Source organism: Ascaphus truei, chromosome 4 (assembly GCF_040206685.1).
Source record: "Ascaphus truei isolate aAscTru1 chromosome 4, aAscTru1.hap1, whole genome shotgun sequence".
NCBI classification, from domain to species: Eukaryota; Metazoa; Chordata; class Amphibia; order Anura; family Ascaphidae; genus Ascaphus; species Ascaphus truei.
Window position 1 is genome coordinate 68,315,346 of NC_134486.1, and position 27,662 is coordinate 68,343,007.

Genomic DNA, 27,662 nt, shown 5'->3' on the forward strand with positions numbered 1-27,662 from the left:
ATGGGGAAATGTCCCTAGCTAGGGGTTTCCCTGTAGCAGCTACAATCTGATTAGGTGATTGGGGACTATCTTGGACCTAAGGGGGTTAATATGACCTAGTCTGGGTGCCACTGACACCCAGACCATACCTTCCCTTTCTCTGTCCTGTCTCCAACTGTCTTCAACTGTTCTAAATGCAGCAGCCCTATTGGCTGAGCCGCACTGCGTCATCAGGCCACCCCAGGGGATCCTGGGAGTTGTAGTTCCCCTGCGGATCCTAATACAAGATGGCTGCTGCACTACTGGTTCTACTGCGCATGCTCGCCTATGTAATGGCCGCCACACTTGCTCCTGCGCATGCGCACCATCTCGCACATGCGCAGACACCAACAAGATGTTAGCTCCCTGCAAAGGGAGCCACTGGGAGCCTCCGGCCACCCCATAGCCCCTTCCCCAGCCGCAGCGCCCCCGCGCACCCCCTCGCTTCTCTCCCCAGCCTCCCCTGCCTATCGGAAGGTAAGGGGACAAATGGGGAACCAGGGGGGACCCAAGCTAAATATGTAAGGGGGGGTGTGTGGGGGGTTGTATGTATTTGGGGGTGGGGCGGGGGTTCTATGTATTTGGGGGGTGATTTTTTTTGTATGTATTTTGGGTTGTAATGTAATGTTTCACACTAGTAGAGGAGAAATAATATGGATTATGCAAAGATGTTTAAAACGTAAACTTTAATATAATCTTAATATATAAAATCGAAAGGTTGGTACTAGCTGCGGTGAATCTGATTGGTCCTCAGCCTCTGGCCAATCAGATTGGTGGCTCTGACGTCACCCAACTGCCACTCTCTTCCCCCTCGTGAGACACACACACCCCCCTCCTGTCCATTGGCCGTCCCCCCCCCTGTCCACTGGCCGTCCCCCCCCTCCTGTCCACTGGCCGTCCCCCCCCTCCTGTCCACTGGCCGCCCCCCCCTCCTGTCCACTGGCCGTCCCCCCCCCCCCTCCTAGCGGGGAAATTTAACTCACGGGCAACGCCGGGTCTCTCAGCTAGTTAATTATAAAATAAATTGGAATAACACAGACACACATGAAACAAACAAAGGGTGTACTGTAACCATCTAATATACTATAGACAATAATGTCTTGATGCGTAATTATTTGTCAGATACCATTGGTTAAGATGGTTACAAAAAAACACCGGATAAAAAAAAATATGTAGGTCATAGTTATGTATAAAGTGACATGTATATATGAGATTGATATATACTGTAGTGTCTAATATATGTACTTCATTTTGACATCAGAAAATGGTGCAGTCACAGTACTAGGAAACTGCCACGGTGCTCAGCAGCTACGATCCTGCACAAACCACCGGCGATCCAAGATACAAAAATGATATTGTCACTCCACTGGTCTTTCACAATAATAAAAAAAAATAATAATTATGCAGATATTAACGTTTGGTCCGCTTGCGCACCTTTATCAAGATGATCATCATAAAGGTTTGTAAGCGGACCGAAGCGTCAATCTCTGCATAATAAATCCCTTTTTTATTGTGAAAGACCACTGGTGTTATACGTTATCATTTTTGCATTCTGTATTTTTACTTACCAGGTCTCTCCACATTCTCCGTGTCCACCAACCCAGGAAGACCCACTTCCTGGGAGGTGGCAATCACCTCACTCAGCCACCCCTCTATAGGGGTGAGATGCAGGTGGTCCCCCTCCTGTCTTCCTCGTATCGGCAGCATGGCCACATTGCACTTTACTTTACGCTTGCCCAGTGCTTCTTCAGCATGTCGATGCTGCGCAGTGTGTTCCCCAGGGTATTAATGCGGGTGAGGATGTTTCCCCAAATCCACTGTTTCTCTGCGGTGCTGGTGCAGGAGCATAAAACCCTTAGTAATTTGGAGTGGTTGTCCACCACTCCATTGATGACGATTTCTCAGTGTAGCCCCTTTACCCCCACCTTAAGTGAGATTTGGTCTGCTACTCCATATTTACTGCTGTGTGGTGTGTACCTGTGAGGTAACAGGAGGGCTGAGTGCTCCGCGTTGGGAGAACAGGACAGGGTTTACAGGGTACCTTTTCGTGGTTGCAGCGCCTCCAGTCAGCATGGATCCTCTGGAAAGTAGGATGGCCCAGCAAAAGTGTGGACTACTTTTTTGGCTCCCTATATCGTATTATGGGCTCATATTCATATATAAACACATTATAGATATGTTACTGCCCTATTTGCTTCATATGCATTTTTTTACGCTCAGGATCACTCTGGGGTTAGAATTGTAATATTGTTTCAGCTCAGGAATTACATCTTGTACTCCTTGTATGTTCTGGATTCAATGTTGTTGTAGTTCCATCAGGGTTTTGCGCTGTATACATTGTTGCACTTTGCATACATCCATTTCTTGGTATGCTTATTTCCATTGAGGTTCATTATCATTCAGCTAGTTACATAGCTATATCTCTTGTTTGGGAGAGGCACATACCTCTGTCCCCTCCCCCATTACTGGGATTACTGTGAGGTTTGTTTATTTTGGTTGTGTGTTCAGTTTTACTAGGACTTGTTATAGGCATGCACCTTATTATTCAAGATACATATAGGAGCCCTTAGTATTAATACATTGTTTATTGTACACATTCACAATGTGCATAGGAGGCGGTCCACTAAATGTTTTTTAGTGTTTTTATCTTAGTTAGTCTGTTTTGTCCTTTTCAATTGTGTGTTCAATAAATATATATCTTTCTGTACCAACCTCAGAGTGTCCCATGTTGGAGTTTCTGTAAGTCCTGTTCTGTGGGACTTACAACTTTCTCTTTTTGGTCATAAGTGTCTACTTAAGATACACGCCTGAATATGACCACATATCTTCTATTTTTGCATGAGAAACAGATATCAGAGATTATACATAGAAAACACTGGGCTTCAAAAGGCTTGATTGAAGTTGGGTGTGAAAAGTACAGATGGGGGTTTTGGTGCACAGTATCTTAATACCTAATTTGCAGGCCAAGGGTATATTGCTGGGAGACAGCTAGGACAGGAGGTCTGGGGCATTGGGTGTGAAATATAGCACTGGTGACAAATGTTCTCTACATAGGAGTCCCTGCTTCAAAGGATTTATTGACCAGGGGTTATGGGGGCCAGGGGTGCGGTTACCCATGGAGATATCAGAATGAGTGACCTTATTAAATATAAGAATACCATGAGATGTCCTCGGCTGAACGTTTTAAGAGTTACATATGTGTAACCGGGGGACCGAGCCGCAACTAACGATTACAGACACCTGATGTTTAGCAGGTCCTAAGAGACAGATATTAATATCTCTCTTAATTTTAGTATTACACTGTAATATTTAGTCTTATTGGGAGCGTCTTGCGTGCCAGTAAGTACTACTGAACTGAAGTTATGAAGTTATTTAGATAGGAAAAGCAGTTTTTAAATGTCCGTGGGTGGGAGGAGTTTTACTCTGAGGACAACTGTCAACTTCACCACTGATTTATGAGAGGGGCTGGTTTTAGGTTGTGTTCAATGGGAAATAATTGTATATAAACAAAGCTAAGCCTATGGCTATTGTCTTCATGTCCTTCATGTCTTTCGTGTCTTGTGATTTTCAAGATTGCTGTATGAACTGCTAATCAGGATTTCCTGATTATTTCATCATTCCAACTTTAAGTAAGTGCATATTTTGTCTGTTATTTGTATATCTCGTGTGTTCACCCTTTTCAAGGAATAAATTATATTTTATCATATCTAAGCCTCGTTCAGTTCCACCCAGTTATATTTTGGTGTGTATTATTAATAGCCTGTCTCAAAGCTACCGTCACAATGCCAACCTCAAGGTCATTAATAAACAAGTTAAAAAGAGTAGTGGCCCTGTGACAAGGTGAATGAACGTCACCAGCCATATACCCGGCAAACCTATGTTTAGGCTTGCAGTGCAGCAGTGACAAGATTAAGTTTCAGTTGAGAAGGGCTGCTTAATTAGTCTGACCACAGCAGCATAATCAAGGTGTTTTAAAACCTCCCAGCTGTACACACATGCTAGCTAGCTGGTGAGGAGACAGGACTGAAATACTGCAGAGATTACTGCTATAAGGTCTGTTTTTCAAAGTACGTTTGAACTGTCTGTGTCCTGCATGCTGAAGAGAAGCTGCATTGTTTTCTATGCTGAAGAGAAGCTATTTTGTTTTTGTATGCTGAAGAGAAGCTATTTTGTTTTTGTGTGCTGTACATTTTTAAGGCTCAATAAAGCCTCATCAAGAGAACCCGCGTGTGTGGTTGCATGTACCTTGCAACAGGCCCCAGTATTAAATGTTGAGGTACTGCACTTACAACTTTAGCCCAACCCCAAAATTTTCCCTTTATGACAACTTTCTGTTGTTTGTACTTCAACCAGTTTTCAATCCAGGTGCCAATATTTTTAGCCAGACCAATTTCCTTTATTTTGTACACTAACCTCTTGTATTGCACCGTATCAAACGCCTTTGCAAAATCCAAGTAGACCACATCAACTGCATTGCCCTGGTGTAAATTTTCATTTAACTCGTCAAAGTAACTAATAAGGTTAGTTTGACACAACCTATCCTTCATAAATCCATGCTGACGATTACTAATAATTTATCTATTATGTATCCCTGAATATGATCCTGTACTAAACCTTCAAGTAGCTTCCTCACTATTGATGTCAAGCTTACCATCCTGTAATTCCCTGGTTGTGATCTAGCTCCCTTTTAAGTACAGGCACCATATATCTTGTGGTACTGAGCCTGTGGAAAATGGAGTCCATGAATATTCAATTTAACGGTTTGGCTATTACTGAACTAGTGCTTTAAGAACCCTTGTATGCCAACGGGGTGAGGTGTTTTATTTACCTTAATTTTAGCAAGCAGCATTTGTACTTCTTCCTCAGTTAACCAGCTTTTCGTTAATATAGAATTTATAGCTTTCTCCTTTTGCAATATTTTTGCAATTGACTCCTGCTTGGTAAATACAGAAACGTTGTCTGCCTGTCTCACACTAAAAAGGTCCTACATAATCTTTTCTAATCTTTTTCTTATTAATGTGCCTGAAATATTTTTTAGGATTGATCTTACTTTCTATTGCAATCCTTTTTTCATGTTCAATTTTTGCTAATGTAATTGGCCTTTTACAACTTTTATTACATTCCTTATAATTCTGATACGATTGTGACAGGAGACGCGCTTAATAACACATTTATATTTCGTGGATCCTGATTGAGCAGAACAGGTTGAGCAAAATAAACTGAGATTTATTCCCTTGATAGGCAAACACACGACAACTGCAGAATAAACGTAATAATTACACTCACGGGTAGAGAAACAGAGGATAATGTCCAGAAAGATGTAAAGCACCAGAAGATTGTCCTTTAAAATGTAGTCAATTTGCAAATTGCCAAATAAATAGCCAGTCCAATCCTTCTGTGAATGTGCAAAGTCTTTTCTGGTTCTCTGGGGATTTGCTGGATCCCCAGGGCTAACGAGATCCTGAAGCAGGGCAAGTTTCCTTGTTGCGATGTTTTTAACCCCTTGCGTTCTGGAATCGTAGCCGCTGTACTCAGGTCTTATCCGCTTGAAGAAATCAGGTAACAGCAACAGCAACCACACAGGAATGAGGGGTACAGGCCTTTTTAAGGACAAGGGCCTGTGAAGGGATATATTAGCCTCATCCCATTGGCAAGGAATTATCTTCCTCCTATCAGAACCTGCCATGTCACATGGGCAAATCCTACAGCCAGCTCAGGTAACTCTGAGCATGCTCAGTGAGCAGCTTGGTAGCACTGCTAAGTAAAAAGGGGCCACTCATTTCTGGGGACACAATGTCTGGAGTTTGGTCCCAAGGTGTGAAATATCCAGGCTGAGTAACAGGACCTGCTACTCAGAAACATCCTGATTAAGTGACACTTTAAGAATCTGGAGTCTTTCATCTACTAGACGCATCGGCATCTCCCAACCAGGGGGAGGGGGGGTCTTTCATCTATGCATAACATTTGTTCCCTACTGCCTTACCAAAGCAGGCAGAAAAAAATAGCATCCTGAAGGTACATGTTAACTGCAACAGAAGGCACTTTATCAAAAATATATGTTTCCCTTATGACAAAGTTATATTTTTAATATGTGTGTACTGGGGGGGGATTGCACATAAAAAATCAGGGTGCTGGCTCACTCCGTTCCTAAATTAGCAGTCTTAAAAGGGGAACAGCATATAATATTAACCCCTTCATCCCCAATACGAAATAGGGGTAACCAGCCGAGCCCACTGCCTTTATTAATGCGCTGATTACCCTCATTTTCGCCACACCTCCCCCACTCAAAGCCCAAGGTTTGCCCTGGCCACCTCCTCTGGTGGTTGGGCTGACCTGAGGGTTTTTGAAGTCATTAGGTCTTGGGGATTGTCCTGCCGGGAGAGGCCATCAGCGTTCCCATGCTCACTGCCTTTCTTGTACTGAATGGTGAAGTCACATTCTTGCAAGGCAAGGCTCCAGCGCAGGAGCTTGGCATTCTCTCCCGACACCCTCTGCAACCAACTTAGGGGGTTATGGTCAGTGATAACAGTGAAGGTTCTGCCATATAGAGAGGGCTGTAGCTTCTTTAGCGCCCATACTATGGCCAGACACTCCTTCTCAATAGTGGCATATGCTCCTTCTCTGGGCAGCCGCTTGCGGCCCAGAAACATCATTGGAGGTTCCCTGACCTCCTCCCCCACCTGGCTGAGCACAGCACCAATGCCAAAGTCTGAGGCATCAGTCTGCTCCAGAAACTTGTTGGAATAATCTGGAGCGGCAAGGATGGGTGCAGTCTTCAAAGCCTGAAATGCTTTTTCCCAGGCTGGAGACCAGACTACCAGCACAGACTGTCGCTTCTGGGTCAAGTCAGTCAGGGGTTTTGCAATGGCACTATACTGGGGAACAAACTTTCTGTAGTAGCCTGCAGTGCCTAGAAACGCCATGACCTGCTTCTTGGTTTTGGGAGTGGGCCACTGCACTACTGCCTCTACCTTAGCTGGTTCTGGCTTGAGGTGCCCTCCACCCACCCTATGCCCTAGGTATAAGACTTCAGCCATCCCTACTAAGCACTTGGTGGGTTTTAAGGTGAGACCTGCCTCCCTAATCCTGGCTAGAACCGCAGCTACATGAAGTAAGTGTGATTCCCAGGAGTTACTGAACACAGCAATATCATCCAGATAAGCCCTTGCAACCCCTTGCATGCCCTCTAGCAAACGATTGACCAGGCGTTGGAAGGTAGCCGGTGCATTCTTCATCCCAAATGGCATCACTAAGAACTCATAGAGGCCACTTGGGGTGATGAAAGCCGACTTCTCCCTAGCCTCCTGGGTCAAAGGGATCAGCCAGTAGCCTTTACGGAGATCTCTGGTGGTCAGATACCTTGCCCCCGCGAGTTCATCCAGCAACTCATCCATGCGGGACATGGGGTAGGCATCTGAAACCGTCCCTGCATTGAGCGGCCGGTAGTCCACATAGAACCAGGTGGTCCCATCCTTCTTAGGCACTAGGACTACCGGACAAGCCCAAGGGCTCTGGGATGGTACAAGTACCCCTAGGGCCAGCATCTCCTCCACCTCCCTCTCTATACTGCCCTTCACCTCTGCTGACACTTTATAAGCATGCTTATGCAGAGGTCTCAGATCCCCTGTAAGCACTGGGTGCTCAGTGATGTGTGTCCTCTCTGGCTTGTCCGTGAACAGAGCCCTATACTGCTCTAGCATAGCCCTGGCATCTGCTCTCTGCCTGACACTCAGCTGAGCCTCCATCTCCCCCTGCTCTATGGTACCTCCCTGCCTAGCCTCTCCTAGGAGATCTGGTAGAGCTATGTCCTCCTTGAGCATATTGATGTGATCGACTTTGGTCCTCCCTGTCTCCCTAAACCTGGCTAGCACTGCTGCTACCTGTCCTGGAGACAAACCACAGATCTGCCTGAAGCCAACTATCCTCTCCCTGTATGTCCCCAAATACCTCTGCACTCTCTCTGGTGACCTCCTGACCAGGCGGTGGGAGGTAGACAGAGCATTCCTCATCCTGAATGGCACCCTGAAAAACTCATAGAGGCCATTCTGAAGGCTGAAGACTGACTCCCCCTTTGCCTTCCTCTCTACACTGTCTGCCACCTCTGCTGATACTCCATAGGTATTCTTATGCAGAGGATGCAGATCCCCTGGGAGCACAGGCTGATCTGTACTATGTGCCCTGCCCAGCTTGTCTGAGAACAGGACCCTAGGCTGCTCTACCCTAGCCCCGGCTTCTGCCCCTGCCTGCCTACCTCCCCGGGCCCCTAGCTCAACTAGGACCCCCCTAGGAAACCCTATCCTACCTAAGAGGCCTGGCACTGCCTGAACTACTTCCTGAAACATGTTCCCCATTCCTGGTAACAGGTTCAGGAGCATCTGCACATAATCACCCGCTTTACCCTCTGGCTGGCAGGCGTCCCAGGGGTGGCCAAAGTCTGCCACTGCCCCTGCTGCCTCCGGCCAGAAGTAAGGCTGCAACAGCTGGGTTCTCATGTGAGTGACCCCCTGATGCCCCACTAGTGGACTGGGGAAAGCTACCTGCAACAATTGCTGCCTACCCTCCCTGGGTCCCACTAGCAGTCTTCTACCTGTCCAGCCCCTGGCTAACCCGGTAGAACCTGGCTCCCTACCCCAGAGCTCGCGGTGCCACAGCCTGTGGTCTGACCCCCCACTTTCCCAGGACTCGGACGCCCGCAGTCCCATACCTTCTAAGCTGGGGTCAGCTTTCACCGCATCCCTATCTGCTGTCCCTAATTCTAACCACCCACCCTTAGTCTATAAGTCAGGGGTAACAGGGACAGGTAAAGGGAACAGTAAGTCAGTCACTGGTCGCGACTCAGTAGTCTGGCTTACCTGTCTGGTCTCCGCAGAGGCCACTGGAACCGTTGGTCCCAAATGCAGGGGGACAGAGGTTGATTCGGCTGTGACTCCTGATGACAGGCTCTTAGGAATCGCCGCAACAGCAGGCAATTCCGCAGCAACCACACAGATCACAGGCTCCAGGTTATTGCTAAGGCGCACCTCAGCAGTTTCCCTGGACAAAACCCCCACCTCCCTCATGCCATGATTGGCACCCCCATCCACAATGATCTGGGCACCCTGTAAGGACCGCAGCCCTCCATCAGGCATGGTTCTTTGCATCCTGGTGCCCGGGAGCAAATCTTCTGGCTGCACCAGAATAACAGCAGCACCCAAATCTGGCAAGCTCCCTGCTTGCCGGTCACCAAAGGTAACCCTCCGTGGGTGCCTGCTCAGGACATCAGCAGGCTGCATCTCGACTGATGCACTTGGACATCCTCTGCTCACTGCTGCTGGCTCTGAGGTGACAAAAGCAGCATCTGCCTGGGACATCCCTCTTGGTTGTGGCTCCATGGCTGTGCTCTGTTCCTCTGTGTGGGCCAGCCCAATCTGGGTTACTGGCCCTGCAGCTTGTGAACGTTGCCCCTGATGGGGTCCCCCAGACCGCTCACGGTCCGGGCAATGTGGCCGGATGTGGCCCACCTTGTGGCAATGATAGCACCGTCTCTCAAGCTTGAACTCCCCAGTATAGGGCGTGTCGCTACCCACTGTATGTTTGGGAGTCCGCTGAGGTGCAGAAAGGTCCCCCCTAGCCGTAATGGCTGCCTCTCTGGGGACTGCTGCGTTGCTCACCAAGGCTCTGCTGGTTAAATATTCATTTGCTGGCTCTGCTGCTTCCACAGCAGTTACTCTGGGTACGTCCTGTTCCCCGCTGACAAGGTGGGAGTGAGGGGGCCTTCCAAGCGCTGTTGACAGGAGCTCGAGTCGCTGTTCATAGCTAAGCCCTTCTCCCCAGGCGGTGAGGAGTGCAATGAGTCCAGAGGTAGTAAGTCCGGTCGCCGCAGCGACTGATCCATCTGCACCCCCTGGCCCAACGCCAGCCTCTTCCAGGCGGTCACTGACATCCTTCCCCTGTCCTTGCAGCCCCGGAGCTGGAGAGATCTCCTGCACACCGTGCTGAGTACTGTCTGCTGGCGGGGCCATCCTGCCCTCATATTCTTCTAAATCCTCCTTCAGCTGACTCTTTGAACGACCGTCTGTCGTGAACCCGTATCCCACACATCTCTCCACTATCTGCGCCCGGTTCCAGGTACAAAACCTTCCTGAGCGTGGACTCATGGTGCCACTGGGGTATAGGTCCAGAGACCAATGAATTATCTCGTGCTTCTTTGGAAGTGTGTGTAAGTTGCCACTTGTCTGAGGAGCTTGCAATCTACAAGGTCCTCACTATATTACAGAACACTGCAATATAGGCTCAATCAGTATCCCACCACTGCCACCAGTTTTAAACGCTTGTGACGGGAGACGCGCTTAATAACACATTTATATTTCGTGGATTCTGATTGAGCAGAACAGGTTGAGCAAAATAAACTGAGATTTATTCCCTTGATAGGCAAACACACGACAACTGCAGAATAAACGTAATAATTACACTCACGGGTAGAGAAACAGAGGATAATGTCCAGAAAGACGCAAAGCACCAGAAGATTGTCCTTTAAAATGTAGTCCATTTGCAAATTGCCAAATAAATAGCCAGTCCAATCCTTCTGTGAATGTGCAAAGTCTTTTCTGGTTCTCTGGGGATTTGCTGGATCCCCAGGGCTAACGAAATCCTGAAGCAGGGCAAGTTTCCTTGTTGCGATGTTTTTAACCCCTTGCGTTCTGGAATCGTAGCCGCTGTACTCAGGTCTTATCCGCTTGAAGAAATCAGGTAACAGCAACAGCAACCAGACAGGAATGAGGGGTACAGGCCTTTTTAAGGACAAGGGCCTGTGAAGGGATACATTAGCCTCATCCCATTGGCAAGGAATTATCTTCCTCCTATCAGAACCTGCCATGTCACATGGGCAAATCCTACAGCCAGCTCAGGTAACTCTGAGCATGCTCAGTGAGCAGCTTGGTAGCACTGCTAAGTAAAAAGGGGTCACTCATTTCTGGGGACGCAATGTCTGGAGTTTGGTCCCAAGGTGTGAAATATCCAGGCTGAGTAACAGGACCTGCTACTCAGAAACATCCTGATCAAGTGACACTTTAAGAATCTGGAGTCTTTCATCTACTAGACGCATCGGCATCTCCCAACCGGGGGGGGGGTCTTTCATCTATGCATAACATTTGTTCCCTACTGCCTTACCAAGGCAGGCAGAAAAAAATAGCATCCTGAAGGTACATGTTAACTGCAACAGAAGGCACTTTATCAAAAATATATGTTTCCCTTATGACAAAGTTATATTTTTAATATGTGTGTACTGGGGGGGGATTGCACATAAAAAATCAGGGTGCTGGCTCACTCCGTTCCTAAATTAGCAGTCTTAAAAGGGGAACAGCATATAATATTAACCCCTTCATCCCCAATACGAAATAGGGGTAACCAGCCGAGCCCCCTGCCTTTATTAATGCGCTGATTACCCCCATTTTCGCCACAACGATGCCTCCTTCTGAGTTTAAGAATTTAAATGCCTGACTCTTCTTTTCCATTTCCTCCCCTACCTGTTTATTTAGCCACATTGATTTAAACTTATTTCTTTTCTATATATTACCCTAAGGCCTGGGTCCCGCTGCATCCGGCGGCGCGCGCTGCCGCGTGCGCGTCACTCACCAGACCTGAGTTCCTCCCGAGCCAGTCCCAGTCCCTCATCGCTGCGTACTGTGACGCGTCAGCCAGCAGGGGATACACGAGGATCGTGATCCCAAGCGGCGATGCGTCACGTGACCTCGCAGTGAGCCAATGAGGAGGGGAGCTGTCTGGAGCTATGCGAGGGAAGTCTGTGCAGCCGTGCATAGCCCCCCCCCCCCTCCTCTGGTGCCCGTTTCACAGGCTGCCCCTGCTCTGGGAGGAGGGGGGGGGGCTCCGGGAGTGAGAGAGTGCGAGAGTATCGCCATTGATTGTAACCTCTGCCACATATACCGGTATACCGGGACATGTCCTCACACATACAGCTAGCCGCATGTCTGTGTCAGCAGGGTGGACCCTCTATCAGAGCTAGGTCTCTCTCTACAGTGGATACTCTGTATTTCCTGTGCTCACACTTCTGCGTGTGAAGGTGTTGCTGTGTCCTCCTGTCCTGCACGGAATCTCATTCTGCATGTCCTCACTGTATCATACATCTCATGCACAAGTTATTCTGCTATTGTGCTCCCCCACGTGTTACTGTGTGTCATTCCCTGTGTGCTGATCCTCCCCCACGTGTGACTGTGTGTGTCCTTCCCTGTGTGCTTGTGATGTAACATTACTGGGGCCTCTCTTCCTGGTTGCTTTCTGTCCTTCCCGCTGTGCTGTTCGGCCCTGGGACTCCTGGCTTGCTTTAGTTCTGAGTGCGAGGGGCTCCGGGAGTGAGAGAGGCACCGACAGGGGGGAATCAGGGGGGGGGGGGGGGCAGCACGAGAGCCCTCCGCTCAAACCACGCTCCCCGCGCTCCAGCTCCCGCTCCCTACAGAACTCGGTCAATTGCCTCTCAGCGCGCTGCCTGCATGCAGAGCGGGCGCGCTGACTGAGGCAGTGGGGCTTTAGCCTAAGGCTAAGGCCCCGCTCCCAGAGTCAGCGCGCCCGCACTGCAGACAGGCGGGGCGCTGACATACACAGACCGCGATATGCGGTCTATAGGGAGCGGGAGCCGGAGTGGGAGGTTTGAGCGGGAGGGGGGCGTGGCTTGAGCGGAGGGACCCGCTACTCTCCCCCCCCTACCTCCACGGCTCGGGTAAGTAAAAGCAACACACACACACACAGACAGACAGAGGCAGGCACTCAGGCACACACATACATACACACACACACACACACACACACACACACACACACACACAGAGGCAGGCACTCGCGCACTCAGGCACACACATACACACACACAGACAGAGGCAGGCACTCATGCACTTAGGCACTCAGGCACTCAGGCACACACATACACACACACAGACAGGCACGCACGCACTCAGACACACACACAGACAGGCACTCACGCTGCTTTCACTCCACACTCCTCCCCGCTCCCCGAAGCCTCTCCTCCTCCCGAAGCCTCCCCTCCCCATTGGCTCACAGCCACACTATGTGACGCGTCAACGCTAGGGAACTACATTCTCTTGTATCCCATAGCGGCTGACGCGCCACAGCGTGTAGTCAGCTGTGCAGCCAGTGGGGACCGGGACCGGCTCGGCAGGATTCCCCTGCTGGTGGAGAACTCGCGTTTGGCCGCCCGCACCACCGAGCGCAGCGGGACCAAGGCCTAAGGCAGGGGAGTGCAAAGATTTGGAGCTGCGCCCCCCCTTTGTGACAGCCCCAGAGCTCGTGCCCCCCCTTTTCTGTGACGCGGCGATAAATGACGTCACGTTACCCCACAGCTTTTGACGCACGTTACCATGGCAACGCATATGTCACATGCCCCCGCTGCGTCATTTGACGCCGCGTTGCCATAGCGACGCGTCCAGAAGACTACAGAACCCGGGTAAATTGAGATTGCAGAGGCCTCGCGCGGACCCTCGGCATTTAACTTAAATGCCTCGGGGAAGAGGGCGGGGCTGCTGCAACCGCCGCGCCACCCCCCCCAACAAAATCCCCCCAGTTTGCGCACCCCTGCCCTAAGGGTACAAACTGATAAGTCTGCTTATCTAACAATGTTTCAAAGACATCCCATTTATTTTCCACATTTCTTCCTGCAAAAATGTAATCCGAATGAATTACTTGCATATTTGTCATGGAACAGGTATACCCCTGTCTCCACTTCTGTTTTACCCCCCCTTTTGCTCGCAGCCCTGCTTGTCAGCTTATCAGTGCCAGCTGTATGTGTTTGGTTCTGCACACAAAACACAGTGCCATTTCTCCTCTCCCAGCAGCTTGTTGCATTAAAGATGCTACATTTTTGCTACATGTTGTAGCTTCCCCAGGCACTCCTGTGAGTTGCCATGGCAGCCCCAGCCTTTCTCTCAAATGGGTTAGTCTGCTGTCTCCCCATCTGTTCTGCCCACAGATGGTCTGTCCCCAGACTATCTCACCACCCAGCATACACTGCTTCTTCCTTTCCACCATTTTCCCTGGATTCGTGAGTACCTCTCTGTAACCCCTGTAATGGTGCTGAAGGAGAATCTTTTCACCTCCCTTGAATACTGAGCACAGACAGAGACACCTACACCTCTACACAAGAGACTGTACTTTAACCTGCTTTCTCCAAAATAAAGTAAGAAAAGAAACAGACCTTGTCGTGCTTGGAAAAGAGGGCGAGTTGGCACTATCTGAGCTAAGTCATAACCACGTGATCCTCTGGCTTCCAGAATAGTGAAAAGATAATCGTGTGCCTTACAGACACTTACAGGAGCTGCTACTCCAGACTCCATGACAATATAGAGCAGCCTCTACAGCAGTACATGCAAGCAGCATACACAGCTATTCAGAGCAGCCTCTACTGCAGACAAAGGAAGCACCTAGTAACTTAAACTGCACAGCAGCCTGCAGCCTTAACAGACAAGCAGCAGCTCAAAAACTGCACAGCAGCCTTGCAACAAACAGTGCTTCTTACACATACCTAACTGCCTTTTTCTCTGTCTGAGTCCACCCCCTGCACAGCCCTACAGTGAGGAGCCACCTTCCCACCTACCCCTGCGCACGTCCCCACGGCCAGCGCCATCTAGGGCCACGCCACCGGACACCCGCCAGGACAAGGGCCACGCCACCGGACACCTGTGAGTACAGCTACCCCCACGCTGCACGCTGCACGCTGCAGGACACCGCTCGGCATCATCTGAGACAGACGCCCATCGCTGACAAGGTAAAAAGACCGCACGCCACACGCACTGGCAAAAGGCCTACACACACCTACAGTATGGCAGAACTCAGAGCCTCACCAGATATCACGCAGGAAAGCGATCACTCAGACACAGAGACCGCTGCGCAAGTGCAACAGGCGCGGGCAGGCGCAAGGCCCAAATGGACAGTCACACTGACACAAAAGGCCCGCGAAAAATATGAGACTGACATTGAAGCATACCGCGAAAGGTTAGAGAAGGCCTGGGAGGACACTGGTCGTGAAATATGTAACGTTGCAAGTACTAGTGATCAGGAGAAACAAATAAGGCAAGCTATAGCCCAATTGAGGTCAAGTCACAAACGTTACCAAATGCTGTCACAAACATATCTCGCATACCTAAAAAGAATTAACACGGAGGAAAGCCTCAGCGAACGTGACCAGCAGGAGGCAACTGACCGGGAGCATGACGGCTTCGTGCAGACCACTGACACTGAGGCCGAAAAAAGGACCTTTTGCTGGAAACTGCATCACAGCGCTCCAGCACATCCAGACACTAATCAAGGTCAGCAAGATCAGCACAATCCAACGAGTCCAGCGCAAGCGCAAGCGCTACCAAGGCGCGAGCCACCGCAGAGGCCGCACGCGCCAGGGCCGCATACGCTCCGAAAGAGGCAGCCATGAAACTAGAAAGGGCCCGCTTGGAAGAGGAGGAGCAGACAGCCGCCGCTGCAGCCGCTGCCACAGCCACTGCCACCGCCGCTGCCACCGCCACTGCCACTGCAGCCGCTGCCACCGCCACTGCCACCGCCACTACCGCTGCACGGAAAAAAGCAGAGGTGGACGCCAACCTAGAGGCCCTAAATCAAGAAAGAGAAGCTGCCGCCGCTATAGCCCAAGCCGAAGTCCTAGAAGCATCCGCGCAACAGGACGGCGGGGAGCAACCGTACAGACAGATTGCCTCAGAGGATCCGGTCCAACGCACCGAAGACTACGTAAGGAGCCTCTTCAGTGCAAACACCAGCGCACCATCCCAACACGGATGGAGCGACTCCACAGACAACGAAGACTTGCTAGGCCCACGAGGAGAAGATGCTGCTCCATCAATGGCACATGCTGCCTGGGATAGCCACAGCCGCAACAGTGATCCACACGCCAGAGCGCACACGGATGCACCACAACAGGCTCGCAATCCAGGTACACCCACGCGGGAGAAAACAGCCCCTCACACTAGCCAGCAGCCATCACGCGTCCACGCCAAGGAAGAGGCGACCGCACAGACCGTCCCAGCAACTACCTCAGAACGGGACAAACACGCCGATGCCTCAGGTCTGACAGACATAGCCAAGTACATGATCCGGCGCGACTTGGTGCACGCAGGACTCATCAGCTTTGACGACCGCCCTGAGAACTACCGGACGTGGAAGTTCACGTTCAAGGACGCAATCAACAGCTTGGACTTCTCAGCAAGGGAAGAGCTCAACCTGTTAGTCAAGTTCCTGGGGAACGTATCCAGGGAGCAAGCGCAGAGACTTCGGGCGGCAAACGCGCACCAACCCCAAGTAGGTCTTGATCTAGTGTGGGAAAGGCTGGAAGAGTCCTACGGCAGCCCCGAAGCGGTCGAGGATTCGCTCTTCAAAAGAATCGACAGCTTCCCCAGGATCACAACTAAAGACTACTCGAAGTTACGAGAGCTCGGGGACCTGCTGCAAGAAATGGAGTTCGTGAGGAAAGACCATTCCTTAATAGGTCTCAACGCCCTAGACTCAGCTCGTGGAGTGAGACCCATCCTGGAGAAGCTACCCTACAACCTCCAAGAAAAATGCATCTCACAAGGCTCCAAATACAAAAGGGAGAAGCAAGTCGCCTTCCCCCCATTCTCATTCTTCGTGAGCTTCATCCGCGAAGCGGCAAGGACAAGGAATGATCCCAGTTTCATCTTAGGTGCGCAAACCACACACAGTGCAAGCAGCCTGAGGAATGAGAGACCCGTGACGAGATACGGTAACACCCAAACACCCATCTCGGTCCACAGGACGGACGTGCCTCCCACGACCCAAACTACCCCCGATCAGTCGGTCGCCGGAGACAAGGAACCAAGGGACCCAAACAAGGAATGTCCCATACACAAGAAGCCACACCCACTTAACGAGTGCTTTGGGTTCAGGATGAAGTCCCTAGAGGAACGCAAGAGGTTACTTGGAGAATTCAGAGTTTGCTTCAGGTGCTGTGGTTCCACAACTCACCTAGCCAGGGACTGTAAAGAAGAGATTAAATGCACAGTGTGCGAAAGTGACAAGCACGTGACATCGTTACACCCAGAGGCGTTGACACTCCACTAACTCCACAACCCATCCTCCATAGCAGAGCATGGCGGGGATAAAGAGGAAGGAGAGCCGACATCCGTCACATCTCAGCGCACTGAGGTTTGCGGAAAAGAAGGTGACAAAATGTCCTGCTCCAAAATATGCCTTGTCGCGGTGCACCCCCAGGGACAACCTGAGAAGGCTATTCGGATGTACGCAATCCTCGACGACCAAAGCAACAGATCATTGGCGAAGACGGAGTTCTTCAACCTATTCAACTTACAGGACAATGCCTCACCCTACTCCCTCAGAACCTGTGCAGGGTCAACTGAGTCAACAGGGAGAAGAGCAAGCGGTTACGTCATATGTTCAGTGGATAACAGAGTGAAAATAGCTCTCCCCACACTCATCGAGTGTAACCACATGGCCACAAACAGGGACGAGATTCCCACACCAGACGTGGCACGCCATTACCCCCACCTCAAAGGAATAGCCAACCACATCCGGCCGGTAGAACAAGGCGCCAAGATCTTGCTGCTGCTCGGTAGGGACATCATGAGGGTACATAAAGTCCATAAACAGCATAACGGACCTCACAATGCACCATACGCCCAAAGACTTGACCTAGGATGGGTGATAGTGGGCAACGCGTACACCAACAAAGAGCACGGGCAAGACTACGTTGATGCCCGCAGGACGGTGGTGACAGAATGTGGACACACATCTCTCTCTGAACCATGTCTTGGCCATCTCCACGTGACCGAAGGGCCAAGTGAAGAGGAAAGACAAGATCATACTCCTGAGACCAACAAAGACATCCTCACGTCGATGGGATGCGACAATGGCTTTGGATGCTCAGCAGTCCAGACAGCTAAGGATGAGGAGTCGATTCCACCGAAGGAAGAAAGTAACCTCCCAAACGTGACCGACAAAGGGATCGTCCAAAAGGCAATGAACAATCAGACAATACTCCCGCGAGCAAGGGCACAACTAAGACGTACAGTTGTTCCTCTCCACAGAGTATCAAGCAACAGAGCAACCAACTGCCACGGCTGGCATAGCCGCAAAAGATTGCGTTCCACAGGTGAAGCCACAGTGTCAAAAGGACTGTCCTCTCACACATCCAAAAAGAGACAGCCACAGAGACATTTCATAAAGGGTTTTACTAGGGCAAAGGAGACTGTTCTTCGTTACGTCCGGGGAGACAATAACCTCCCGATGGCAGTCAACAAAGAAACACAAAAGCGTTTCGCCAAGCTGCGCGGAGATGTTCTCGTGCAAGAGAAATGTACCAATGAACTACGGTGCACAGCGTTCCAGACAACAAGGGACGATGACAAGCAAACACCATCAAGGGAAGATAGAGGATTCCCGAAGTTAACAGTCAAGGAGCTCGTCAAAGACGGACTAAGCAGTTGGGTGACTCCGCTACCAGTCCGTTCACCAAAAAGACGCTTCCTGAACAATAGAGAACCTGTCATCCCTAGGCTCACTTCGCTCCTCCGCAACCCACAAAGGGAGCCGGAGATCAAAAGCAACTTTGTGGCCTTCATCCAAAAGATATTCCTTACCGGCCACGCAAAGCCAGCACTTCTAATGAAGAAAGGTGAAGAATGTCGGTACCTCCAATCACCTGGGGCCAACCACCCCCAGGAACCCGAACAAATCCGGGTAATGTTCAACCCTAGCGCTCCGCTCCAGGGAGTCCCCCTGAACGACGCCCTCCTCACTGAACCAGACTTAACGATCAGTCTTCCAGGGACATTAATCCGCTTCCGCAAGGAACCAAAAGCCATCTCCTCCCGCCAAACGCCAGGTGATAGGATGACAAACTACCATGACTGGCACATTCACAAGGTGATGCACTCTGTAGAGAAAACTACAGAATCAAAGGGATTGTTCTCTCACAAAGTTGAAAGGAAACAGTGCCAGAGACTCTTACAAAAGACATTGTGTTGCATCAAGCTAACCAAGAGCTGTGCAGCCACCCGGCTTCCCTTATTGGAAGGCTGGCCAAAGAACTTTAACGCCAGTGGTACCAGCAGGTATCACCTTGCTATGGGAATATGGACTCTTGCATTGTTATATTATGTCTGCATTGCACATATGTTCCACATAGCCTGTTATATAGTGGTATCTACTGATACCAGACGGGGAGTGTCATGGAACAGGTATACCCCTGTCTCCACTTCTGTTTTACCCCCCCTTTTGCTCGCAGCCCTGCTTGTCAGCTTATCAGTGCCAGCTGTATGTGTTTGGTTCTGCACACAAAACACAGTGCCATTTCTCCTCTCCCAGCAGCTTGTTGCATTAAAGATGCTACATTTTTGCTACATGTTGTAGCTTCCCCAGGCACTCCTGTGAGTTGCCATGGCAGCCCCAGCCTTTCTCTCAAATGGGTTAGTCTGCTGTCTCCCCATCTGTTCTGCCCACAGATGGTCTGTCCCCAGACTATCTCACCACCCAGCATACACTGCTTCTTCCTTTCCACCATTTTCCCTGGATTCGTGAGTACCTCTCTGTAACCCCTGTAATGGTGCTGAAGGAGAATCTTTTCACCTCCCTTGAATACTGAGCACAGACAGAGACACCTACACCTCTACACAAGAGACTGTACTTTAACCTGCTTTCTCCAAAATAAAGTAAGAAAAGAAACAGACCTTGTCGTGCTTGGAAAAGAGGGCGAGTTGGCACTATCTGAGCTAAGTCATAACCACGTGATCCTCTGGCTTCCAGAATAATATTATTCCTTAGTTTATTAAAATCTGCCTTTTAAAAATGTAGAGTCTTTGTTGAACCCGTTTATTCTTATCATTTATTTCAAATGAGACCATGTTATGATCACTGTTTCCCAAATGGTTGCTGAATAATTTAGGTCATGTAATTGTTTTTTTAGCACACCCAAAAACCTGTTTCCTTTAGTTGTAATACTAATCTCATTGTTTCAGTGAATGTCTGAATAATTAAAATCACCCATTATTAAAACATGACCTAGTTTTGCTGCCTAGTTTTGCTGACTTCTCTGTTTGTAGTAGTATTTTGGCTTCCTATACCTCACAGATATTTGGTGGTTTATAGCATATCCATACAAACATATTTTTTTGTGTACTTTTACCTCCACTGTTAATTTCTAGCCACAAAGTCTCTAACATTTTCATCAATCCCTCCATAAACATCCTTGCCTTATAATATGTTTTAAATCTGCATTATTATTATTATCATTTACTTGTACAGCACCAACATATTTTGCAGCATGGCACAGTGGGTGTACAATTACATAAACAGAATGACATACAGTACAAATAAAGACAGACAAGTGCATCAGATGAGGGCCCCGCTATTGAGAGTTTACATATAAACATACTCCACCACCTCTTCTATTAACTTGTTCCCTCTAAAAAGGGAAATAACCCTCTAAATTAACTTCACAGTCATGAGTTTCATCCACTATGTTTCAGCAGTGCCTATAATATTGTCATGGAACAAGAACTGCATTTCTGTTCCACCCCCCTCTTTCCTTTGCAGCTTCTGCCTGTCAGTTCTTATTTTCAGCTGCATGGAGTTTACACACACATACTGTGCCTGTGTGATATGTAACAATGTTGCATTTCTTGCCTCTGGGCATGTAATCAGTGAGCTGCTACTGCAGCCTCTGAGATCCTCACCAGAATGGGCTAGTCTGCTTTCTCCCCCTCTGCTCTGCCCACAGATGGTCTGTCCCCAGGCTATCTTGCTACCCAGCATACATTGGGACTTCCTTTCCACCATCACCTCTGGATGAGTGAGTACCTGCTGTAACTGCTGTAGTGGTAGGATTACCCTTTTCACCTGCCCTTAACTACCAAGCACCCACAGAGAGACACTATCTAAGCACCAACATCTCTACACACGTGCCTGTCTTTAATTCTGCTTTCCCTAAATAAAGTGAAGAAAAGATTCAGAACTTGTTGTGCTTTGAAAAGAGGGCCGAGTTGAAACTATCTGGGCTAATCATCTTACACATGACCCTGGCCTCCAGAATAAATATCATATTGCTCTCTTCTAGCTATTAATTAAAGCTGTCCTATTTTATCTGCATTAGCAAGCACGCACACAAAGTTTTTACCAGTCCGTGCTATTGTTATCTTATCTGCTCCTGCCTTTCTCCTCCCTTTGATTTTAGACTTTAGAAGTTTACTAGTTTTATCTGTATTTAATATAGGTGTCTCCATGCTTGCTAAACTCCAACTTCCCCCCACATCATACCCATGCACCATAGCTATTTTCCCATTCCTATCTATCCTGTCTAGTCCATTATGACTTGCATTGATGTCAGATTTATTCCACATTGTTGAATATGAGTATGACATTACATGAATGCTTAGGTCCATATTCACTAAGTGGTGCTAAGCCATGACACACCTTACGACCCGTTGACTGTAAGGCTGTAATGTATTTGATGGCTTAGCACCACATAGCAAATATGGTCCTTTATCCTATTCGCCCTACCCTCCCTTTAATGTAAAGAACAACAGACAGCTGCTTACATGTACAGTAGCTATTGATTACGTTATTATCTAAGTGTTGATAATATTAATATATTTACTAAATTAGTCATTTGCAAGGAACCAAATCAGAAGGTAAAAGTCCACAGGTGTCATTAACAAAATAATTACTTTAAAGAGCAATCACAGAGCACACTGTTTACCATACAGCAAATACCCCTGTCAACTTACTTGTGGTGGAATATTATTATAAGCTCTAGGGCAGCGTTTCCCAAATGGTGGGTCGCGACCCGGCACCGGGCCACGGAACCAAAATTGCCGGGTCGCAGCGAGGCTGGCCGCGCGGTGTCCCCATCAAGTTAAAAAAAAAATGGCGGTGATTCCCCCGCGCATGTGCAGGGCAAGCAGGGGCTCCCCCCCGCTCCCAACGTGGGACGAAGGAGGAAGTTCCAGCTCCTCTGCGGCCCGCACATTACGTGGGACGGAGGGGGAAGTACTAGCTCCTACTGCGGCCCGCTTCCCCCCACGGCCAACTTCCCACGCTCCCCCCGAGCTCACCTCCCATGGCCCCCCCTGCCGAGCCCACCTCCCGTCCCGGGCAGCTGCCACGGGGATATCGGGGGCAGCAGGGGAAAGCGTCCGGCGGCAAGGTAAGTCACCCCACCCAGTCACTGTCACCCACCCAGTCACTGTCACCCAGTCTCTCTCCCACCCAGTCACTCCCACACAGTCACTGTCACCTACCCACTCACTGTCACCCACCCAGTCACTGTCACCCACCCAGTCACTGTCTCCCACCCAGTCACTGTCTCCCACCCAGTCACTGTCTCCCACCCAGTCACTGTCTCCCACCCAGTCACTGTCTCCCACCAAGTCACTGTCTCCCACCAAGTCACTGTCTCCCACCAAGTCACTGTCTCCCACCCAGTCACTGTCTCCCACCCAGTCACTGTCTCCCACCCAGTCACTGTCTCCCACCCAGTCACTGTCTCCCACCCAGTCACTGTCTCCCACCCAGTCACTGTCTCCCACCCAGTCACTGTCTCCCACCCAGTCACTGTCACCCACCCAGTCACTGTCTCCCACCCAGTCACTGTCTCCCACCCAGTCACTGTCTCCCACTCAGTCACTGTCACCCACCCAGTCACTGTCTCCCACCCAGTCACTGTCTCCCAGTCACTGTCACCCACCCAGTCACTGTCTCCCACCCAGTCACTGTCTCCCACCCAGTCACTGTCTCCCACCCAGTCACTGTCACCCACCCAGTCACTGTCACCCACCCAGTCACTGTCTCCCACCCATTCACTGTCTCCCACCCATTCACATTCATATCTGTTTTATTTTACCTATAGGCGATAATATTTTTAGTGGGTCACGAAGGAGAAGTTCAAAAATAACCGGGTCACGAAAAAAAAAGTTTGGGAAACGCTGCTCTAGGGAATCCATGTTTAAAAAGCACAAGAAACCTAAAAGTGACACACTCCATGCACTCATTTACATGTCATTACCAAACATCCATGTCTGCAATGAATACATGAAGCAGGTTTGGGGGACACATGCAGATACTGCTACGGCCGAGTTTATTCGAGCATTTGCCCGTTCTCGGCCGCAGCAGTAACCTGGCGCGCTGGAGGGTGCCGGGCGCGCGCCGAAGCAGCGGAAGAGCGCCCTCCGATCGGGGCGCTCTCCCTCCCGCTGCCGGGTCCGCCGGAACCCCCTGCCGCCGTCCCCCACATCGCGGGACACCAGGGCTCCCTCGGGGAGCCCTGGACGCGCCTGCAGGGGGCGCTGGCACCCGATGACGCGTGACCGCGCATCGGTGACGCGCGGCACGCTGAGGTAGTGGGGCTAGCAAGCCGGGGCATCCCCCGGCTTGTGGAACTAGCCCTGCTCGGATTAAGTGTGTCGGTAGTGTACACGTATCGGTTCCCCGTCAAGCAGAATATGGTATTCAGTATTGTTGTTGAAAGAGGTCTACAGGCATACCCCGGTTTAAGGACACTCACTTTAAGTACACTCGCGAGTAAGGACATATCGCCCAATAGGCAAACGACAGCTCACGCATGCACCTGTCAGCACGTCCTGAACAGCAATACCGGCTCCCTACCTGTACCGAAGCTGTGCGCAAGCGTGGAGACTATAGAGCCAGTTACAAATGCGTTATTTACATCAGTTATGCACGTATATGACGATTACAGTACAGTACATGCATCGACAAGTGGAAAAAAGGTAGTGCTTCACTTTAAGTACATTTTCACTTTACATACATGCTCTGGACCCATTGCGTACGTTAATGCGGGGTATGCCTGTACTCAACTTTTATTATGGAGAGAGGTCACACTCATTGTAATCTCTCTCTCGTTAGAACACTGTCATGGAAACAGAATGCAAAGGAGATTTTTTTTAGTACCTATAGTTTTCATATATAGTCTGTATTAAATATGGCGAGAACTTCAGATTTCTGTCTTTCCTTTTGTAGTCGATTTAGCACTGATTTGTATGCACGTAATAAGCGCCATTGTTTCAGGACTGGTACAACTTGATCTATTTCTAATAATATATATATATATATATATATATATATATATATATATATACACACACATATATATATATATATATATATATATATATATATATATATATATATATATATGTATATATATATATGTATATATACCTCCAGCCATAAAACACATCCACACCGGGGGAAGGACCAGCACAGATAACATTCCAATAGACACTGTTTATAGTATAGCTTTTGCTTGCTTCATTCATTGTAACATCGCCGGAAGAAGAGATCAGTGTATCTCGAAAGCTCGCACAAATAAAAGCATTTCGTTAGCCACAGAACGGTATCATCTATTTATTTTTTGATTATTGAAGCTCGGCTAACACGGTACTGATACCTCTACATATATATATATTGTGACAGAAACCAGGGGATGGTAATAAATTCCGTATATAGGGCTCCCAGGATACTAGACAGTTTCTATCCTGTTTGGCCTGGGAGTGCAGCCTTATAATACATACACTCCATCCCACAGTTTGGCAAGCGCTGGAACTGAGGGATGAGAGATCCAGACCAGAGTTTGTCTGCTGCCTGATTTCTGTCACCTGTCATGCTAATTAGGAATCAGGTATGAAAGACTGATTTCCTGTTTGCTCTGGTCTCCCCACAAGAGCCAGGAGGCTGGAAGGCTGCTGAACTACAGAGGGGAGAAGCCTCTTCCCCAAACAGGTTCAATCTTTCTGTTCATTTGTGTAAGACTGCAAAAGTACCGTGTTTTGATGTTGGAAGTGGAAAAGCCACTTCCAACCCTGAGTCAGGGATATCTAAGTTAAGTTATCGCTCAGGTGAGCAGCTTTTGTTTTGATCTGTTTTCTGTTGTATGCACTGTGGCAGTCTCAGTGCCTGGGACTGAATAAACCAGGCATAGCCTGTTTAAAGGAACAGTACGTGACGCCTCATCATTTAACCTACCCTAAAAGACCGTGTTCTAAACAGTCCCGGACAAACGACGGAGCCCCGGAGTAAGCCGTTTGTCACAATATATATATATATATATATATATATATATATTTTTTTTAATTCCCTGGATTCACGATTTGGAGTACTGGTGGGAGGATTACATATTTCTTTATTATCAATATTCTATAAATAAGTATTAAGAATGACCTGAATCACAAAGGATATTCTTGGGAAGCATTGATATTTATTCATATTTTACAGTTCAGTATTCAATGTTTATCTGGTACACAGGTTACAAGAGCAGAGAGCTTCTTGTCAGAAGGTCTTGCCAGATAAGGCATTTGCAGAAGATATACAATCAAACAGCCTTGTGAAATGAAGGCCAAAGGGTACTCATTTTTTCCCAGAACCATATCATGTTAGTGGGCCAAGTCAGAGGGTAATGAAGCTATTAGGAAAATGTTTTGTAAGATATTCTTTACAATCTACATATATTGCATTTATGCTATTTACATTTTCCAGAATTACAAAACTTTTACATATCCATCACAGATTTTGCAAACATAAATAATATCTGTCACGTACAGCACACCTGTGAGCATGTGACCTGATTACGGGACCAGGGTTAATATACAGCTTGCAAGCAGTCCCTCAAATGAACAATATCTCCCCTCAATCCGTCCCCAGATACCACCTGTCACAAACAGCACACACGTGAGCACGTGACTTAGATATGCAACCAGGGTTAATACACGGCTACTCTAGCCAACTCACCTTTCTCCTCCACAAGGTACTTTCATCGAGTTAATATTAAACCCTTACTCAAGTGCAATTATGTCTATCCACTGCCACCATCCCAGAAATATGCAAAATATGTAAACTAATATCTGCCAGGGACTCAGGTCCCTGTTTATTATAGAAAAACTATGCACTTAACACCCAAAAATCTGTTGCAGCAAAATGTGTCAGAAAATGTAAATACTCTCTCCAGAGCGTACAACAGTTTATTCAGAGCCCCTAAATTTGAGTAACAAATGGATATCTGTCCTTGGCACCTCTTACTCGTGTCATGTGTGGTCTCATTGCATGCGACTCTTTGCCACAATTACAGATATGTAACTCTTAGTATGTACAGTTGATTATTAAAAATGAGAATGTTATGTGATGTCATTCTCATTTTTAATAAAGTCCCCAATTAAGTCATGACCTGTGGGTCACCTCTCTCTGGGATGCACCAGTAATCATTCACTAATATTTCATTTTCTTTGAGGCTGACAGGCTAGTCTCTGGTTATTGTTCATGGCCTTCTAAACAACACGTCACTTTTAGTGGGCCATCCATGTTAAATCCTCTTTTAAGACTAGCACAGAGCCAGGAAAGTCTTTACCTTTCATAAATCCAATAGTGCTTACCCAATCACCTTGCTGCCTTGTCCTGTTGCCTTGTGCATTCTGCTCATGTCTTGTTCTCTTAATGTTTTGTCCTCGGCTTGTACCTGGACTCCCGACTTCTCCAATACTCGACCTCGGCTTGCACCTACACCTTCTCTATCTCTGGACCCCGGTTACCCTCAATGACCATCCGACTTCTCCAACCCTTGACCGGCGAGTATCACGACTATTCTCACTTCTCCTACCCTGACCCGGCTATACGACTACCACTCAGCACTCCGGACGCAGTCTCGTGGCTGGAGTTCGGTGTACCCTAATATCCCCACCTCAGCCTTGCAGTACTGTCCTGTTTGTGGTGAGCACCTATTACATTAGTATTCTAGAGCTAGATTTAAGTCTCTGTAAGGTTAAATGTTTTTGTTGTAAGTTTTAGGTGAAGAAAAAACGAAATTTGACAGTCAAAATGGAAAACCTCAAGGGCCAATATAAAACACAAATTGTTGCTGACTATGTCTCACCACATTCATTGACTGTATAACCCTGTTCATTTAAAGTAAACATGTATTGTTATAACGCTGTGCCCAGGACATACTTGAAAACCAGAGGTAATTCCCAATGTATTACTTCCTGGTAAAACATTTTATAAATAAATTAAACTCACTTTAATAGCAATTACAATCTTCAAGTACAAATTAACTGAACTATGTAGGCATTTAATATACAGTAGTTTGTCAACTATGACGCACTATTTACTTTTGTGGGATTGTCAGGAATATTGCATATCACAATTAACTAGTAACAACCAACAACAACTACAAGCTAGCAACATTGGATGGGAGCCATGGCCAATATTGCTAGGTGACAATCCTTTACCTTGAACACATAAGGGTTGCAGATCATGGATACAGAGCAGAACCTTGTTTTGTTCTTCGGGATGATTGCCACCTAGCTGCAGCTGGTGGGAGAATAGCAAACACCTAGTAGTGGCTCTGAATACAAATGAATCAAGCATTTGTGGTCTCTGTTAAAGATTTGCAAATGTGGAAGAGCAACATCCCTAGTCAGTTCCATATGAATAAATGTAAAGAGATCTGTAACTTACTTTTATAATTATGTAGCACCTTTTCCCCCACCCTAAGTGAGATCATATAGCTACCAGTATTCTGGTGCATACCTGTGAGGTAGAACAGTAGGCCTGAGATCTCCACGATTGTATAGGGAGACATCAGGACAGGCTATCTGGGA

The 27,662-nt window shown here is 48.3% G+C and overlaps 1 protein-coding gene across 4 annotated transcripts in view; it reads left to right on the forward strand.

Moving 5' to 3' along the window:
- Positions 1 to 27,662, forward strand: part of SHLD1 (shieldin complex subunit 1) — a 287,950-nt gene that overhangs the window by 151,652 nt on the left and 108,636 nt on the right. Inside the window, exon 1 of one of the 4 annotated variants that reach the window (XM_075595999.1) lies at positions 3,983 to 4,071. The exons of the other annotated variants lie outside the window; for them this stretch is intronic. The gene's annotated coding sequence lies outside the window, so the exon portion shown is untranslated. Of the gene's footprint in view, positions 1 to 3,982; positions 4,072 to 27,662 lie in introns of those variants that run through there. 4 annotated transcript variants of the gene reach the window in all.